A 14672-nucleotide genomic window follows, 5' to 3' on the forward strand; every position below is an offset into this window, starting at 1 on the left:
GGGTAGCTTGGGCTGTTTGGAAAAAAGTTTCATCGTAACAGTTATAGACAGTGTCCAAAGAAAAACTCTTTACTCTCATTGTTACACTCCTAAAAATAAAGGTGCTCAAAAGGTTCTTCACAGCGATGTCATAGAAGAACCATTTTTGGTTTCATAAAGAAACATTTAGTCAAAGGTTCTTTAAAGAACCATCTCTTTCTTACCTTTTTATAATCTGAAGAACCTTCTATTCCCACAAAGAACCTTTCGTGAAAAAGAAATGTTCTTTTAATGGAACTATTTAGACAAAAAGGTTATTCTATGGCAACGTGAAGCACTTTTATTTTTATTTTATTACTAGTGGCTGCTAAGGTTTGACACACCAAATGTTGCTAACTGCCATGTTTACATGGCATGTTATACTGCACTGCTTCTGCATGGTATTTACTCAACACCCAGCATTCACTTAGTAACCTGGCTCCAAATCATGATTTATATGGGTTACAATGGTTCTGATTTTGTGTTTGAATTTTTCTAGAATATTGATGGTTTCATTAATTTCAATCATCAAAAAGCATGTTATAGAGTGAATTGATACAACTTTAATCAATGTATTTTTTTTTTTAATCTAAACAACAATATTAGGGTTAATTATATTGAACCTTCCCAAAATTCTTTCTTTTTTAATTGTTTTATGATTTTATATACATTTATTTGAAAAAATGGTGGTAATCAAATTAATAAAAAAAAAAAAATTATCAACCATTTAAAGAGGTCATATGATGCTTTTTTTAAAGATCATTATTTTGTGTTTTTGGTGTAACAGAATAAGTTGACCAGTTTTAAAGTTCAAATTCATTGTTTTCTACAAAGTCTCTCCTTTCGACAAGTGTAATCTACTCTGATTGGGCAACTGACACAGTGCATTGTGATTGGACGAACACCGCAAGCACGTGTCAGAAATGTAACGCCCCTTTCCATAATCGTGAGCTTCATCTTTCAAAATAAATGTAAAGACAGATAATAATGTACTTCATTTTACCATCAGTTCAAGCCCGAAAGCCACTGACCGTTAAGACAGCTGACTCCACAATGTGACCCTGGCGTGCATACACACACACACACACACACACACACAAAACTCTGCATTTGAACGGTGAATAGCAAATACTTAAACTAATAACAAAACATACAGTAGCTGATTCAGAAGTGCCAGATTATCATTGCAAAATCAGAATTCCCTCTCCTCCTAGGTTCACAAAATGGTCGTCCATAAAATGCGTTGCCGTTCTGTTTTAAGTAACCTTAAAGATTCCTAAAAATGCATCTACTAGGGCTGTGCAAAAAAAATCGAACGCGATTTTCATGCACATCTCATCAGTAAATACGCTCCTGTAATTAGAAGCATATCTCCAGCACGTGCGTTCAGATTGTGGTTTCCAGGTTTTCACAACAAATCCTGCCCAGCTGCTTCTCGAAACTAGTCCACAATCGCGTTTCCAGGAGGTTCCCCGATAAAAATAGATTTCCGGGGTTAAAATGTAAGTTTTATGGCATGGTTGCCTTGGTAAAATTCGCATTTTAGGGTCTAAATATCACGTTATTGGTATTGTCGCTTCGACCCGCGGACATGAAAAATAACCACAGACTTGGCAACATTAAAACCGATTTTAAAATTGGTGGCGATTCTTTGTCAATTTTGAAAGCAATTTTGTGTTAGTTGTCGGTAGACTACGGCTCTGTGTAGTAACTGCCGCTCCACCTGAACCAGTGTTGCCAAGTCTGCGGTAGTTTTACATGTCCGCGGTTCGAAGCAACCCCAATACCAATAACGTTATCTCCTAAAATGCAAATTTTTTACAAGAAAACCATGCCAAAAAAAACCCCGTATATTTTAACCCCGGGAAGCAATTTTTTTTTTTTTATCTGGGAACCTCCTGTAATCGCGATTAGTTTTAGACTAGTTTTGAGAAGCAACTGGGCAGGATTTGTTGTGAAAACCTGGCAACCCTGATCTGAACACACGTGCTGGAGATAATACTTCTAGTTACAGGAGCGTCTTTACTGATGAGATGTGCATGAAAATCGATTTCGATTTTTTGCACAGCCCTAGCATCTACTTTCGGCAAGCCAAATAAAGTGCTTTTGCTTGCACCTAGAAACACACAGCATCTCCCTGACGTGGCTGGATCAACACTAACTGCGGTTACTGAAACCAAGCCTTCTTTTTTTGCGTGAACATTTGGGCAGCATTATGCAAATATTTACACATAGTGATGTAGACATGTGGGGCGTGATTGAATGAGCCGTTTTAGGGGGCGAGGCAGAGTCTTCTTTTTTTTAACTTTACAGATCTTCTTCATGCACCAAGAGCTTGTAACACTCCGAAGAGAAAGGAAAAATTTGAATTGCATCTTATGACCCCTTTAAAATTTAATCATTTGAAAACCTACCTATTTCTCTACTAAACATTGCATACTTTTGATTTATTTGTCTAAAATTTTGTGAAAATCCATCCTTATTTTCAACTTTGTATAAATCATACTCTTTGACATGTCTGTTTCATGTTTTCGCCGAATATGTCTGTTGGTATTATAATAATCTTAAAACATTTGTAGGCTCATACACAGAAGGGTTTGTAAATGGGATAACAGCGGTCTGTTTACAGTAGAGGAGAGTCCTTATCTGATGAGTGTTATCTCTGGAATTGACTATGTGCTTGACTGTGCATTTGAATCATTAACATCCAGCTCTTTGTCCTCCATGTTTTGCATTTTAACATCGACTGTAGAACAATTATCTGCACTTGTATCATTTATATACTTAAACCGCAAAATTAGTGACGAGTGCACTGTATATGACAGGGTTATGCAGGCTGAGTTTAATAGAGATTAAGTAATTGCATTACACATAACTGTCAAAATGACACTCCCAAATTTAGTCCTCTTGTCTTTCCTTACCAGAACAGACAATCTGAAGTATAACTTTTACTATTCGTCCATCAGAAACCTTTGAATCAAATTGGTGGCTTGAATGGTAACCAGAAAACAAACTTTTTTTTTTTTCCTAATAGCCTTTATTTTCGCTGTTTATAGCAGATGCTTCAGTTCAACCAAAGGTTGTGGTGACACAGCAGCAAGTACAAATTATGTCTAAAGAATATAATAATAAAAATTTTTGCTCAATAAATATTAGCTATGTGTCAGGCTAGTGAAAAGATTTAATGTATGATTCTGGACTATTAATCCTTTTCAAGACAAAAGAAGACAAATTGTGTGCATAGTGTTAAAAAGCACTTATCAGAGGCTTACTTAAAGGCTAGACTATAATGGTTAAACTGATAATACACATATTCATAACTAATAATCACGAAGGTTTGCATTTGAGAAATTTGTTTACGTTTCATCAAAATTTTTGACTTTCTCACCATCAAAAATCCAGAAAATATCAACTCATGAGCAAAGTTTATATGACCTTATGTAGTTTCCTAAATGTATTGATCATACATTAACACACACTCTACATTTGGAAAATTGGAAAAGCTTTAACAAACTTCTCTCAAATGCTTAAACCATAAAATTCCTAATATCAATTTCAATAATTCCAAATTATGTAGCATTTTTCAGGTCATTGGCTCTTGATTATATCCAGAGAGAACACTTGCATAGGGTTGCCAGGTTAATAAAATGAAGTAAAGCACTAGTCAGAAAGTGAAAAGAAAAGCTCTAACTCTTAACAACTGGGAACGTCAGGCATGAAAGCTCATGGAGGCTTGTTACCAATGTTTAACAGAAACTTCATATGAGAAAAAAAGATGTATGCTTAATTATGCTCAAAACAATTAATTATAACTCAAACCAAGCAGAAGTCATGATAATGATTCAAATACAATTAATTGTGCTGCAAATAACTCTTCAATAACAAAAGAACGCTGAATAGCTTGACCTGGCTGTATTATTTAATAACTCTTATTTAATCCAACTGACTTGGGACCGCAGTTATGTCTTGAAATTTTACTGGAAATCCATGAAGAGATTTATTAGCTTTGCTAATGTGTTTTAATCTATAGGTGAGCTTCACAGACAAGAATAGTATATATTTAACCATAATATGGCCTTGTTTGACCTTCTCAGCCCCCACACGCATACATCCAATGCACTAAATGCATTACAGAGCACTTAAAGCTGTTAAGTTATGGCAAGCATTTGGAAGTAGGTGAGTTTTGAGATGCAAGGACCATTTTGCAATTTAATTTTGAGATATGACAACAGATAGGATTTTGTTTTTGCCTTACCAATTAATAAATAATGAATGACAATTAGCTTTTCCAATCATATATTAATTTCTTAAAGATTCCGTAGCAGTTGTACTGAATACCTCCGGATTCCAATCTGTGTTGCTATTATCACACAAGATGGTAAAGATTTTTTTTTTCTGAAATTGAGTATTTCCTAAATGTAGCCTCTTAATCACATACCATGGTTTTCTCTGTTAGTTATTCCTATCTGTGATATCAAAAGCTACATTGTTGCTGCCCACCAGCTGTGGATGAGAAAGCAGTTAACGCAAAGCACTGTAATGCATCAGGAGACTGGCTGGCTCATGGCAGAAGGTGACCTCAGCTGGGATCACATCTGATTGAGTCAGATATTTTGCAGGATGAGTCCCAGTAGCATCGTGTATAAAAGTTGCTTATGCACAAGGTGATTTTCCAAAGTGAGCATGCCAAGACCACTTTGGGATTCATTAAAGAATAAAAATAAACGAGTCACACCAAAAGACTCATACAAGTCAAGTTTGGATCAGTCACTGTCCACTGTTATCAAGTTGATAACTTAATATTTGTAACTGACTAGTACCTGTTAATTTTGTGTATGATGGTTGTTAAGCAAGCTTGCTTCAAGCTTGTCTGATGTGAATTTAAACTGCAGTACCTGTCTAATTGACAGGTATAATTTTTTATTCATCCAGTTCACAGACGGTACCCACTCAAAACCTGGCAGCTCACCCTGTCCTGTAGAATCAAGCATTGCCGCATGTGGCTGGTGATAAAATGAGACATTTGCATGTTAGTAGCTTGATGGCAATGTGTGAACTCATCAGGCATTGAGGGCTGCAACCTTGCAGGGCTTTGCCACATTATACAGCACTGCACAACATTTTGGTACCACAATGATGGTAGATGTACCAATAATTCAGCAACAGTTCAGTGCAAAGAAAATGGTATGTTCATACATGATGCCGTGTTTTTGAATCACCAAATTCCATCATTCATAACCATTTTTAACTGCAACTTAATATTTCACATTTTAAGACTCTATTTCTTATAATTGCAACAATTTATCTCACAGTGTGACTTATTTCTCAGAATTGCAACGTTACAGCTCACAATTGTGACTTGGACATACAGTGCCCTCCATAAGTATTGGAACAGTAAAGACAAAATTGTTCTGTTTTTTGTCGAGTCTAGAAATCGGTAAATATGATTAAAAGATGAATATGAGACACAACTACAGAATGTCACGTTTTATTATTGGGTGATTCAACACAAAGATGTTTTACCAGCTAAGAAGATCAGCACTTTTAGAGTTTCATCTCCCTATCTGATGTGAGCACAAGTATTGGAACAGATGCCTCACAGGTCTTTCTACGAGTTCAGCTGTGTCCTGTTGCTTTAATTTTTCAGATATTAAAAGCAGGGAATGTGTCTTATCAGTTATATCCATTGATTCTACATTCTAAGTCTTGCATTCGGCGATGACACAGACTAACCAGGATGGAGACAGGAAGCTGACTCTGAAAGAAAAGCATGCAATTTGGATGCTAAAAGAAAAGTTATTGTCAATTATAACTATAGGAACAACAAAGGTCTTTGAGAAATCAAGAGTTTGGAAACTACCAGCGACATCAGCAACCAGTGACCTTATTGGCTGAGAAAAACAACAGTAGTTGATGGCTGATGATTGATGAATCATATCATGATAAAAGCTGTGAAAACGAACCCTTAAAATACATGTCTGTAAAATCAATAACCTCCAGAACGCTGGGGTGATGCTCTGTCAATCTACAGTCAGCAGGAGAATCTGACACAGAATTACAGAAGCTACACAGCAAGAGGCAAACCTCAGATCAGCACCAAAAATAGAAAGGCAAGATTCTTCACAAATGTGAGAGTTGATGGACCAAGATGAGACAAAGATAAACCTTTATCTAAGTGATTGGAAAGCAAAAGTGTGGAAAAAAAAGTGAACTGCAAAGCATATCTCATCTGTAAAGCTTGGTGGAGGTGGCCCCAAATCAGTCTCCAGATTTAAATCCGACTGAACATTAATTTCACCAGCTGAAGAGGAGACTAAAGACAGAAACTCCCCAAAACAACAGTTGGAATTGGCTGCATTAAAGGCATTAAAGTATAAGACCAAGAGTCTGCTGATGTCTATGGGTTGCAGGTTGCTCTGATTACATGCAAGGGATCGGTAACTAAATATTAGCTTTTAATCTTTTACATCTGCCTTAAATTCAGCTGTTCCAATAATTATGCTCACATCAAATAGTGGGATGAACTCTAAAAGTGCTGTCCTTTTTTATTTGGTAAAGCATGCATGTATCGAAAGACCTAATAATAAAATTTGACATTCTGTAGTTTTGTCACATATTCATCTTTTAATCATATTTGCAAATGTCTTGACTCCTAAGCAGAGAAAGCAATTTTGTCTTTACTATTCCAATACTTATGGAGGGCAGAGTATATATGTGTGTGTGTTTGTGTGTGTGTGTGTGTGACCGTGGACCACAAAACCAGTCTTCAGTGTCAATTCTTCTAAATTGAGATTTATACATCATCTGAATAAATAAGCTTTCCACTGACGTATGGAACTGATTAGATTTTGCAGATCTCACATTTGGTGGTAAATGGTAAGTTTTTATCTTATTATGTAACAATTTGTTAGAATTGCAATTTTATATATTATAATTCAGACTCTGATCTCACATTTGTAGCTTTTTATCTTACGTAGTCACTGTACTTCCTAATATCTTTATTTTACAATAACCTTCCTCAATAACTTTTAAAACATGAAGATTTTTCATGATTGCCTCAGCAAACTAGTGAAGCCTGACTTATCCGTTAAGCTGCAAAAGAAAAATACATTATTTAATGGCGCAGAACATTTTGTGCCAGCTTATTATTTTGTACAATAATGTTAAAATAATTTTATTTTCAGCTACTCGTTTCAGTTTCAGCAAAACTATGAGATGGACGTGTGTGTCCGGAGTGTCAATCCAAGACAATGCAGTACATTGTGTATGAAGTGTTTTCCAGTGTGGGTGTGTTTGCTGAAGAATAGAAGTTTGGGCATGTCATGACCTCAGCATCTGTGATTCAAAGCTTATTCATAACTACTGTCTATGGGCGACACTTCATAACTGTGTTTTCCAACTAAAGGTAGAGAAAAGAAGCATGTGAATGGTGAAAAGACCTTTTCTATATGAAAAGCAAACATATTTGTCCATGTCTTATGTTTTATTGTTGGCTAAATGCTTTATTTTCTCTATTTCTCACATAAAATGTTCTTGGTATGAAGTTTAATGGATAAAACGTAATTTTTTTTTGTTTTTTTATTTTTCATTTTTATTTTTTTCTTTTTTTGAGGAGCAGAACCTTGAGTGACAACAGATGGAATTCATAGATAACCTCAGGCTCTCAGTCTCTGATCGTGTCAATAGAAATAAGTACTCCGCAGCATGCTTGTCATATCCTTTTATTTATTCAGGCACAAATGGTGTGCCACAAGGCTTCTGAGAAGACCGATGTCTCTTCATATTTTGATTTACTTTTACTCTGACATAGCTGATGTTTTTTTTTTCATTCAAATCCTTGTTTTCACACTACATAGAGGCTAAATTTCTCACTGTTTTAATTCTGCTTTAACCATATTCATCCTTGGAGATAATGGTATGCTTTTTAGTCACACTGGAAAATGTTTCCGACCATCTGGAAATGTTAGGCAGAGTGACCTCAGAACATTAGAGAAATCCTGTCCTTATTTTGGACGATTGACCTTTACAGAACATACTCCTGTAACTTTAATCAGATTGTCTTTGCTTTCCAAGATATTCTTCCTTCAGGCTGTCTGAGAGCTCTTCCTCGTTATTCAGCTGTTTTTTCTACCAAGTCAGTACTTGTCTGAAATGTTCAAACTGCGCTTCTTTGATCAACACATCTTGATTCTCCTTCTTACACTGCTAGAGAAACCTGGTCATACCAGGTTAAGTTATTTTAGCCGGTCTGTCAATTTTGAAACCAATTTTGGAGCCACGGTCTGATCAGGTCAACCAAGATTGTCTACCAAATTGGTGTCTAAATCTGCTCCTGGAGGGACACTGTCCTACAGAGTTTAGCTCCAACCCCAGTCAAACACATCTGAACCATCTAATCGAGGTCTTCAGATTCATGAGAAACTTCCAGACGGTAGTGTTGGAGATCGTTGGAGCTACACTCTGCAGGAACAGGATTGGACACCCTTTGTCTACCAAGTAGGCATGCACAAAAGTGCATAGTTTTGAATTTGACTAGTCGGTGGGTTGTCTAAATGAGTAATCTGTCTTTGGGAAGCTTGTAGAAGCTTGTATGAACTTGTTCTGTGTTCCCATGATCTTGATCTGATGTAGCCTATTTGTTATGGGTTGTTTAGAGAAGACAATTCTTGGGGTTTGTTGGACAAAAAAAAAAGTACAAAATGCAGGGTAAGACACCCAATTTCAATGTGTGTGGATATGGACGTCACTAAATTAATAGACAGTTGTTGCATGACTAATTGGCCATCTTGACTCATTCCAATAACTAGGTCTATATCAGCCCTTTTGAGTTTTAACCCAATTGATCAAACTCCTGAACCATCTCGAACCAGCTTCAACCAGCTACCTGGTTTTATGCTTTATTCCCAAAAAGGATACTATCTTTAATGAAGTTTGAAATGAACTGATTTAGTCAAAATGTTTTTACAATCTAGAGCGCTCAAAAACACAACCTTCTTATTTAGACTAGTTTTTTGGAAGTGCTGACTATTAATCTAGCCCATGACGTTCAAGGAAACTAATCTGAGAGAAATGTTGGTGTCATAAATGACGCATGCCAGGGTTGAAGGCTGGCATTGGCCCTTGTTTTCATGCAAGCTTGTTATTGTAGCCTTGTCTGAGTCACTGAACTACAAAATAACCCTTGATGAATGAAGAGGAGGATGATGGCTTGATGTATCGTCTCAGTAAAGCAGCCTGTTGTAGATTTTTCAGTCTTGATCTCACTGCTGGGAGCGGAAGATAATAGTCTCTGTGCGCACTGGGAATGCTTCACCTCTGGGATCCCAAAGTTTATAAACACAGAGCCAAAAATAAAAGAGCACTCAATCACTTGGGGTGATAAATGTGGGTCATTTGGCAAGGGCAAACAAACAGTGAGGGAACAGTTGCACATGTGCTTGCTTTTCACTTTGAACTTACAGCTCAGGGTCTGCACAGGGTTACTGTGACTTGAAGTTTTTAGCTTTTATGCACTAATTTCTTGTCTTCCATGTAAATTCGGACAAATTCTAAAATCTGTTTTTACTTATACTAGTGTTAGTCAGTTACGGTTGCATTCTTGGAAGAACTGTGAAATAAATATCTTGATATGAATTTGAGAAAATGGCTGCAAGATGGCCACTAAGTGAACTGATTTGCCTTAAAGAGTTCATTACATCACAAATACATTTTTTTGATCTTTTGACTTACAAGAGGTCTTCATACCGTTAAACGTCCATTAAAACGTCTTGCTTAGTCTAAAATGAATATTTATTTGAACATGCTCCAAAAAATGACTTGTGACATCTGTCAAATACATTTGAACATGGCTTCCTCTAGTCATCAACGAATACTTTTGTCATATTTTACTTATTCATCGCACCAGTTGCGTAAAGAGTATTGAATAAAAAATAAAAAAGCAAAAAAATATTGTTCGATTTGCGATTCATGTCAGCTATTCGATTCAATTCAATATCATAATGCATAACAATGTGTTGCATCCTCAGTTTGAAATATTACTGTACATGGCTACATTTTCATATAAATTTTATATAAAATGTATTTTGTGCCTTTATTAAATTATATATATATATATATATATATATATATATATATATATATATATATATATATATATATATATATATATATATATATATATATATAATATTAAGACAATTGTTAAGAATTTAACCAACTAAATATAGCTTCAAAACATACAAGCAAAAAGTAATGGGGGGGATACAATTACAAGTGATAAACAAAAAGTACTTTCAGTATCTGAGAGTGCTTTAAGTATCCGAAAGTTTACAGACAATCATAGATATGGGTTTTTCTTTTTTTTCTCAGCATTATTGCTGTGAAATTATTACTAATGACATCTTAGACAGTGGCAGCTGCATTCACACTAATGCACAGATCTGTTTCGACATATATGATTTGCCTTGTTCTAAAAACATATCTGACTGTTTACATCAGTTTCGTATCATAAAAGTATTCAGAGATGCACGTGCATTTAACCACAGCCTCAATCTTTGTGTTTGTTGTCAGGACAACAAACACAAAGCGCACGTGAAAGTCTGTCAGTACGTGAGTTTCGTGCATCTATTTCATACTGCGTTCAAAACGATATAAATGGAAGCATCTCTAAATTAAAATGCTGAAATAATGGAGGGGGGATGCACACACTGTCAAGCAATGAGCACGTGTCTCACAGCACATATCTTGTGAAATGAATCCTTCCACGATCGTCTCTAGTCTAGCACACACGTGTCATATGCAGGAAAAAAACAAGCTCAGAATCGATAATGTGGCGGTTTAATGGGGTTATAGTTTTTTTCAGGAGTCCAGGAATAACCTTTACAGATAGACAGACTCATTGCTGACATCCCACCTCAGTGGGCGGACACACAGCCTGCAGTCAGAGAGCAATGCAGCTAAAAGAAAAACCACCAGGGTTTCTCCATTCAGGGACATTCCCATCTTTTCACATCAAATCCTTTTCAGAATCCAAATATACTGTTCATTGTAATTATGTGATGCAAATAGAAACAATTTAAGTTTTTAGTTTTTCATTTTTGCATTTATTTAGATAAAATAATATAGAATTCTAAAATCAGTGTTTTATCAGCCATAACATGAAAAAATATCACTTGTCAATTTCAGTTTATGTAGCACATTTCACAATGCGCATTGTTTCAAATCAGCTTTACAGAAAGTGTTAGTTACTGATCAATATTGGTCAGAATTTGAATGTCGATACCGAGCGGCAACCTCCCGCTGTCTCTCGTGAGGCCAACAAGGAAGTGACTAAAACTGTAATTCATCGACTGGCCGCTGGAGGCTGGCTGCAGAAGTGAGTCAGTCCCATAGACTCCCCATGTTAAAATGCTCAACTTTACAGCATAAAAAAAAAAAAAAAAATGTTTACAGCCTGGTGCAAAAAATGATTTCAGTATATCTAGCTAATTTTGCCCTTCATGAAAACTGTGAGGGGGTGATTTTTTTATTTTTATTAAAGTTCTGCATAATTAAGGGCGTGGTCACTAGAGTGACAGGTGGATTGCGGTTGCTTTCACCGCAGGGGCACTAGGTGGGCGTGGCTTCAGCAACCAGCTCCCGCCTTATTGGCCATTTTCGATTGCCTCGGAGGGATGCGCGGTGACGTGCTGCCAACATGGCGACAGCCCGCTCTGCACACTTTTGGCTTTAAAAAAACGCTCTTCAGAAACCTATGGGTGACGTCACGGACACTACGTCCATGTTTTTATACGGTCTATGGTGGATACATCTAAAAAGCTCAATTTAAACAGATCAGACAGTTCAGACTCTAAAATGTGATTAGATGAGCCTTGTTCAAGGCTATTTGATATGCACACATCAATCTAATTATATTTTAAAGTACTATGCTTCTTGGCAAACATACAAAGCCTACAGATATGCAAACTGAAGTATAACTTCAAGTCCACTTTGCACACGTAAAGCTCTGATTTGACTGTCCTGATGTCATGTAAAATTACCAAAAATGACAGCGGCCTCCAAAGTTAAAGTTAGGTGTCATGTAATTTTATTATACCCTCTTAACAGGAGAGATTTCTTTATTCTTTATTATTTTACAAGAGCATATAGCATGGAGTTAATGAATTCATGTGATGATTTAAATATTTTACTGTTGTCATAGAAGCAAATAATTTGGAGTCCAAAGGAGTGAACCACTGTGAGTGGAATCTCTTGTCATCTTATAATTACAGTAGTTCTGATATGATGTGAATGCAGCATTAGGCTGTAATGAACAACATTACTTAATGGGGAAACTGTTTCTGTGACTCTTATCATTAGTAATTTTTGAATTATTCACTGAACCTTGGTGCCTTTTATTGTATTTCTGTTTTATTAGCAATATGAAAAACACCAGTGTTTGATTAACAATTGAAGACTGATAATCATTGAAAAACTTTTGGGGAAAAAAGGAATTAGTGAATTTAGGTGTTCTGAGCAAAATACTTGGCATACATGGCATAAACTGTTAATGGTAGTAAATGGTTAAACTCATGACATGCTGGATTTTTCAAAAGTAACAAAGTGAAAAATAATGTTGAGTTCAGTTTGACCTTACCAGATCTTGAAATCTTGAAATCTTGCAGGTCATTACAACCTCCAGTGGAAGGAAATAAAACTCAACGACATTTAAAAAAGCCACATTGGACTTATAAAGCTTCAATTAAGATCAAGATGTGATGTTGACACTTAGGCCTATTTTCTGTGCCTAATGTTTCAGGGTAATAATCAAATAATCCCTGCCAGTTCATTCTTCAGTGTTAAATGTGCATGGGAAAAGCATTACATTTTATCTGTTCCCATCCCAGTCTGCTGTGTTTTTTGGCATCTGTCTGATCTCGTTTGGGCAGTTATCTGTCTGACAGCATTATGAAACCCTACAGTATTACAACACAATGATTGATTGTGAAATATGATGCTTTTATGTTGTGATAAATGAGGAAGAACTGAGCCTGTGGGGCAGGTAAATGCTTCTGCTATTTTCAAGAATGATTGAGTAGAGCCCATAAGTCAGATAAAGTTAAGTGAGGGAACACTGTGCTCGTGTTTGTGGAGGCTAGGACTGAGACATCCATATCTTGAAATATTCAGGCAGCTGTACTGCTCAGCTTTCATTGTGAGACTGACCCATTTCTATCTGAGAATAAATAATGGAGGGGAGATTTGGAGACCAGCACCTTTGAGAGGTTCCACCTTCTGCACCTATTTCATATCTGAACGTCTAAAGAAGAAAAAGAACTGTGTAGTAGAAGATAAGGTAATAGAATAACTATTTACTTGTATGTTTGTGACTATCTGAGCAATAGCAAATATCAGGGAAATCATATTGTCAGCCAGAATACCCTAGTTATTGATGCTTGGATGAACATGACATTTTCTTTAGAAATATGTAAAAATAATTGTTTAATTTGTTGTTTTAGAAAGTTACCACTGGTTTATGATAGTAACCGCAATGTTTGGTGTGGTATTGTGATGAAACCTGTGGTAACTGTTACGTACAAAACTGTTATGTGCTATTTTCAAAACCAATCAAGATAATTTGGATGGCTAATTTGGTCTTGAAACCCTGAATAATGAGTGTGGTTTCACTTAATGGTCCATCCAGCTGTCACAAGTCGTTGAGATGTAAAATCTGTCTTGAATTACTTGCCCTCATGTCTTCTAAATCCTCTGACTTTTTTTCTTCTCTGGAACACAAAAGAATATATAGTGAAGATTGTCTTGTCATCTAGTTAAGGTCAGTGGAGTCCAAAACAAGTCTAGACCCTTCTGTCTTTCACTGTATGGACAAAAAAGCTTTTTATTTTTCTTCACTTTTAAGAATCTCATTTTCTGTTCCAGAGAAGAAAGAAATGCATTTCATTGATATGCAGGTGAGAAAATAACAGAATTGTCATTTTTGTGTGAACAGTCCCTTAATGTAAGTTATTTCATAATGTTGTAGATCAAATTGCAGCCTGAGCTCATGATAAATGATTGTTTTCTTTGTTCAGTGATCTGATAAGAAACTGAGACGAGGTCATAGTGATGTTCTCTCTAGAGGCTGCTTTGTGTGGATTACTTGTGTATTTCCTTGTTATTGTTTCAGTGTTGGAAAGTGGTAATTGCTTTCTGAGAAACGCAGCTCAGGGAGATTTCCCATGCATCACCTTTTCTCACAGAACATTTGTCACCTTGATGATTGATGTAAAGGGTGAGTGAAGTAGGATAAGAATTGTTTGGAATTAATTATTCTAGTTAATGATTCCATTAAAGATTCTTTTAGTGCTTTTACAGAAGCACACGTATTTAGTACAGTATGTACTAAACACACACATGCACACACAATCGTAAGGATTAATAGACTACGACCATTGAATTATTAGAAGTGGTGATACAGCCACGATGCAAAGAGGAGTGTGAATTATTTTCTAATAATTCAACGAACTGGAGTCAATTATTCCACTTATACTATGGTTACCACAACTCAAATAATGCAGAGCATTTCAAGACATTCATCAGGTTTTTGTCCTTAAAACACACTTGTGTGCAGGATTCATTTCCAAGCCTCCATTGCCATTTCCAAAATGACATTTTAG

General features: G+C 36.0%; 1 protein-coding gene across 2 annotated transcripts in view; it reads left to right on the forward strand.

Moving 5' to 3' along the window:
* The window catches only part of LOC113060578 (probable E3 ubiquitin-protein ligase RNF144A-A), a 31213-nt gene that overhangs the window by 1373 nt on the left and 15168 nt on the right, over positions 1-14672 (forward strand). Inside the window, exon 1 of one of the 2 annotated variants that reach the window (XM_026229600.1) lies at positions 13095-13351. The exons of the other annotated variant lie outside the window; for it this stretch is intronic. The gene's annotated coding sequence lies outside the window, so the exon portion shown is untranslated. Of the gene's footprint in view, positions 1-13094; positions 13352-14672 lie in introns of those variants that run through there. 2 annotated transcript variants of the gene reach the window in all.

This window comes from Carassius auratus, chromosome 42 (assembly GCF_003368295.1).
Source record: "Carassius auratus strain Wakin chromosome 42, ASM336829v1, whole genome shotgun sequence".
Classification (NCBI taxonomy): domain Eukaryota; kingdom Metazoa; phylum Chordata; class Actinopteri; order Cypriniformes; family Cyprinidae; genus Carassius; species Carassius auratus.